The sequence below is a fragment of the Cherax quadricarinatus genome, chromosome 41 (assembly GCF_038502225.1).
Source record: "Cherax quadricarinatus isolate ZL_2023a chromosome 41, ASM3850222v1, whole genome shotgun sequence".
NCBI lineage: Eukaryota > Metazoa > Arthropoda > Malacostraca > Decapoda > Parastacidae > Cherax > Cherax quadricarinatus.
In genome coordinates, this window is record NC_091332.1 from 18024172 (window position 1) to 18030171 (window position 6000).

A 6000-nucleotide genomic window follows, 5' to 3' on the forward strand; every position below is an offset into this window, starting at 1 on the left:
TCTCCGCTAGTCAATATGGCTTTCGTAAGGGTCGTTCTACCATAGACCCCTTACTACGCTTGGATACGTATGTTTGTAATGCCTTTGCGAATAATCACTCAGTTATTGCCATATTTTTTGACCTTGAGAAGGCATATGACACAACTTGGAGGTATATTATTTTGGCCCAGGCCCATTCCTTAGGCCTCCGAGGCAATCTACCATCCTTCCTTAAGAACTTTTTAACTGACAGACATTTCCGTGTTCGAGTCAATAATGTTCTTTCCCCGGACTTCGTCCAAGCTGAAGGTGTCCCTCAGGGATGTGTTCTAAGCACAACACTTTTTCTCCTTGCTATAAATGATTTGGCCTCTGTTCTTCCACCCAATATTTGGTCATCACTCTATGTTGATGACTTCGCTATTGCTTGTGCAGGCGCTGACTGTCATCTTATTGCAGTTTCTCTCCAGCATGCGGTCGACCATGTTTCCACTTGGGCCACCACGCATGGGTTTAAATTTTCAAGTACCAAAACTCACCAAATTACTTTCACTAGACGCTCTGTTATCTCCGATCATCCTTTGTATCTCTATGGCTCCCGTATCCCCGAACGTGATACAGTCAGGTTTCTAGGCCTTCTCTTTGACCATAGGTTATCCTGGAAACCTCACATTACCTCTCTGAAGGCAACTTGTCACAGCCGGCTAAACCTTCTTAAAACCCTTGCTCATCTTTCCTGGGGAGCTGATCGTCGAACTCTGCTTCGCCTGCATTCAGCCCTCGTTTTATCGAAACTCGATTATGGTGACCAGATTTATTCCGCGGCCTCTCCTGCTACTCTCTCTAGCCTTAACTCTATCCATCACCAAGGATTACGTTTGTGCCTTGGTGCTTTTCGCTATTCCCCTGTTGAGAGCCTCTATACAGAAGCGAATGTTCCATCCTTGTCTGATCGCCGTGATGCCCATTGCCTTCGCTACTATGTACGCTCTCACGATCTACACAATCCTTCCATTTATAGAATGGTCACCAATATTAGTAGACATTCTTTATTTGTTCGCCGCCCCTGTTTGCTCCGTCCCTTTTCTCTTCGCCTACATTCACTCTTGTCTTCCCTTCAGTTACCACCTTTATATGTTCATGTAGCATCTCACTTTTCCCTACCCCCCTGGGAAGTTCCAGCTGTTCGGGTCTGTTCTTTCTCACTCCCTTGCTCGAAAGCTCAACTGCCTACGGTGGCTTCCCGCTCTCTTTTTCTTGATCACTTCCACTCCCATTCTCATGCCACCGCTGTGTACACAGACGGCTCTAAGTCTTCAGACGGCGTCGGATTCGCAGCAGTGTTTCCGGACAGCGTCGTGCGGGGGTATTTACTATCTTCAGCTAGCATTTTTACTGCTGAACTGTATGCCATTCTTGCAGCACTTATTCGTATCGCATCTATGCCTGTGTCATCATTTGTAGTAGTCTCAGACTCCCTTAGTGCTCTACAGGCTATACGAAAATTTGATACATCTCATCCCCTAGTTCTCCGTATCCAACTTTGGCTACGCCGTATCTCTACCAAACATAAAGATTTTGTTTTTTGTTGGGTCCCTGGTCATGTCGACGTACAGGGCAATGAACAGGCAGACACTGCTGCGCGGTCAGCAGTACATGAGCTACCAATTTCCTATCGAGGTGTTCCATTTCTGGACTATTTTGCTGCAATAGCTACCCACCTTCGCACCCGTTGGCAACAACGTTGGTCAACTCTGCTCGGTAACAAACTTCATTCAATTAAACCGAGCATAGGTTACTGGCCGTCTTCTTGTCATCAGTGCCGAGGTTGGGAGACCACTCTCTCCCGCCTTCGCATTGGCCACACTCGTCTTACTCATGGGTATCTCATGGAGAGGCACCCTGTTCCTCTCTGTGAGCAGTGTCAAGTTCCAGTATCGATTAGCCACATTCTGTTAGACTGCCCTTTCTATCAATGAGCACGCAGAATCTACCTCCAACGTCGTCTTCGTTCTATTACTCTCTCTTTAACTTCCCTTCTTGCTGATGGACCCTCCTTTAATCCTGACTCTCTCATTGACTTCTTGACAACGACTGATTTACTCCACAAACTCTGATGATACTTTTCGCACTCCCCTCAGCCCTTTCTAGTTCAGTCTCTTGCTGCCCTTTACCCTTTCACCATCCACTACCCCGCTGTTATCCGTAACCTATTACTCATCCATCTCCCTTTTGCCACCTGATGCCCTCGCTTCCTTCCTGCCCTGCAGCTCTGTATAGTCCTTGTGGCTTAGCGCTTCTTTTTGATTATAATAATAATAATCCTATTCCTCCAACAGATTAAGCATTTTCCCCATGAATATATGCTGTAATGACAATAACAGTGCGTGTAAAAGAAGCAACATGGCTAATATATGTCAAACACTGAAAGAGCAAGGGACAAGTGGGAGATATGATCATGACATATTCAAAACTCTTTTCCAGGAATACAACAAGAACAAGTTAATATTTGTGGAAATTGTAAACCCAAATGAGCTCCAAGGATATTAGAAAATAGGTCTGCAATGTAAGGTTGGCAAATGAGTAAATTATTATAAAGATGTGCTATGCTAAACCCATAAGGGTAATACAGCACCTATGTAATAGATATGAATCAGGTTTGATGTCAAGTGGAGGGAAGTTCCAATTTCCTGGATCAAGATCCCTTCCCTTGAAAGGAGCAAATAAGTAGAATAAACCGAGACAAAACATAGTGGCAATAAATATAACATAGGTGTTCAAAAATAGATATGAGAGGGCAACATCACATCAGTCAGCCAGAAGTTAAGAGGCAGGACCAAATGCTAGAGTTCAGAACTACAAATGCAAATAGGTAATTACTATGAGCACAGCTATAAATAATAAGTAGGTTATGCTGCCAGTTTTCAGAAAAAACTTTAAAGAATGACATCATCTTCATAGACTCTGCTAATTAATGTATTATTGTATTCATATGGGGTGGGACGGGGGAGGTGCTAAACCTGTAGGGGGTTGTATTGTGCCTGGGTAAATGCGAGACAATCATGCTAAATCCAAGGACAGGGAGGTTAGATTCAATTCCTTGGACCAAAAGCCCCTCACTGTAATCAAAAAACCTCTCTCAAGGGGACTTAGCTAAGTCATCACTGAGGGTATGGAACACAGCTGCATATGGACAAGTACCAGGGATCGTGGAAGTTGATGTAACCTTCACTTGGTACAGTACTAATAATATCCTGTGTGCCAGCCTTCCAAAATCAGCTACTGAGCATATGGTAAACACATACATATCTCCTTGCATGTAACCATTTTCCTAAGTTATTAGAACAATTACTTTTATGTGCTGTATGATGCTTGCTATGATATAAATGTGTACTGAAGAGGTGAAGAAATATTGGGATTCCAATGGATTTAAAATCTTTTAAGGAATTGTTGGGAAATCCTAGGTTAAGTCGTCATAAAATGCCACCTTTGTTCTGTATATCTACAATAACCATATGGAATAGTGGAAGTTTTCAATTCTAAATATATTGCCTCTATGGAGAGTAATACCTAAGTGTACAGTTTAATCTGAATAAAGAACTATCTATAGGAATGAACGTTTTAAGTGTCTTGTAAATAATTATTATGGGTCTATTTTATGCAGGGAGAACACTTCCCAAACAGCTTTAGAAATTATCATCACATTCATGGGACTGCACTAAACCCGTGCGGGTCATATATCACCTGAGGGCTGATGGTAATGAAATTTGACCTGAGTGGAGGGTAAGTTTATTCTGGTACAGGTACACATAAACTTACATAAATCATCATACATAGCAGCATGTGTGTAGATTACCCAAGATAACCCCCCAAAAAGCCAGATAAAATGTCTTATTTCCATTGGAGTCCTCCAATTCCTTGGATCAGAAGCCCTCACTGCACCAAGACGCTTCTCTTAAAGAGGCAGTATTAATAACGTGGGAATTTAACGTTCTAGTCACTGTACCTGATAATTTTAGAATAACACTAACAAAGAATATCCTAGGTTCTTTACACACATACTGTTATGTATGATAATTTATATAACTGTATTTGTGTATATCTGGCTAAACTTAATTATAAACGAGCTGAGTGAGGTACCGGTTAAAAACAAATGAGTAATTAGAACATTTTATTATGGAAACGTTTAGGTCCTGGGACGTAATTCACTCCCAGGACCTGAAAGTTTCACATTAAAATGTATTTAAAAGAGAGAAGCTTACGACGACGTTTCGGTCCGACTTGGACCATTTACAAAGTCACATTGTATCGTTCCAGTCACGGTATTGTGCATTTTTTTATTTAAAATGTATTAAATGTTTCTTATGTCAACCTGGTTTTCACCACAACAGGTTCCGCTTCTCTCTCTCACACACACACACACACACTTCACCACAATGCACGTACTGACGTAACTTTTCCAAACCATAACGTAAAGCTTCAATAATTACTAAAAACAGAAGGAAGCTCCAGAGAAGACAAGAGATGGAGTGACCATTGAACGTCGTGGTCAGCCAGCAGCACCCAGCTTCACACCACCGCCTCCACCACTATAATGGAGGAGCACACGCTGCCATACTGACGTAATTTGTTGGTATTAGTGAGGCAGTGCCTGGCATAGTGCCCATATTCTCGCCATCACCTTGGCATTGTTTACCAACACCTCACCAGCTGAGAACCCAGTGACATCATCGTACCATGGCGCTTCCACCAATCAGTGTGCCCCAGCAATCGGTGACGTAATCGCCTCACTGCTTCCGCTAATCAGCTTAGCTAGCCCAAGTGACGTCATCAATTCTTCCGCCAATCAGCTCAAGTTCAACTTGGCGATGATTGGTTGCTCATTCACACACACCCAGCAGTGACCTTCACTCAGTGTAAATATATATTTCACAACGACAGAAACTAGTTATGGAGCACATAGCATGCGCAGTCACTGTATGGTGTCATCCACATAATGTGCTATATAAGACTAACGTAAAAAATTAAAATTTACTTGAAACATAAAGTAAAACCTTAGTTTCTCCAGCGATAAAATACAGGAACTTATAAGGATAAATCAGTTTCTATAACTATTAGATTATCATAGGGTTAAATCTACGTAATTTACTAATATGCATAGGCCCATAATACGTGCGCCTTCAAGATCATTGTCAAAAAAAAAAAAAACTTACATAAAACGCAAGCAGAAACATACTAAATCATCTTAGATCTGGCCAGTTAATGGAGAAGTGACCTTGTACACAGCCTTGGCTAAGGGAACTTGCATTATCCAAGGTCTACTGTACCCAACATAGATATGCTACATTAAGGACAGAACACAGCAAAACGCAATTACAAATCATTATGTATAAAAAGCCGTGGATTCATGGCATATGATTATAGGCTTTAATGACAACACTGTTGTTTTTACTAACATTCAGATACCGTGTATGGGAAAAGTTATTTTCATATTCATTTTATTATACGTAATACAATATGTTTAAGTTTAATTATATAATATTAAGATTAAATATAAGGTAGTGTAAAAATCGTTTATAGGTAATTCATGGATTCAAGACACTTAGCCTGATCCGAGTACTACTTGACATATACATGTACCGTTCATGGGGTAGTGTGGATAGTCTTAAAAACGTTGTAGGCCATTACGGAGACCTTTTAGATAAACAATGTCAGTAGGTGTGAAAGTGGATGAGCGCCGTATACCTCTGAGCGGTCCCTCCTCTGAGCGGTCCCTCCTCTGAGCGGTCCCTCCTCTGAGCGGTCTCCTCTGAGCGGTCTCCACGGTACGGTCCCTCCTCTAAGTGATCTCCTCAGAGCAGTCTCCTTCCGCACCCACGCGCCCGCCCGCGCCGACCCGCGACATTGACCTCACCCTCGACCACCTCATCCTCAACCCCCCACCACGCCCTTCAACCCCCCACCAACGCCCCCCGCGCGCCGCGCCCGTGCGCCCGCCCGACCGGGGCCCGACCCGCACCC

General features: G+C 42.8%; 1 protein-coding gene across 3 annotated transcripts in view; it reads right to left on the minus strand.

The window, feature by feature from the left end:
• LOC128695920 (calcium-independent phospholipase A2-gamma-like) overlaps positions 1-4712 on the minus strand; it is a 99881-nt gene extending 95169 nt beyond the window's left edge. For 2 of the 3 annotated variants that reach the window (XM_070093049.1, XM_070093050.1), the window contains exon 1: positions 4470-4712. The gene's annotated coding sequence lies outside the window, so the exon portion shown is untranslated. The remainder of the gene's footprint in view (positions 1-4469) is intronic. The other variant, XM_070093048.1, reaches the window with a different exon arrangement.
• Positions 4713-6000: the final 1288 nt, after the last annotated feature.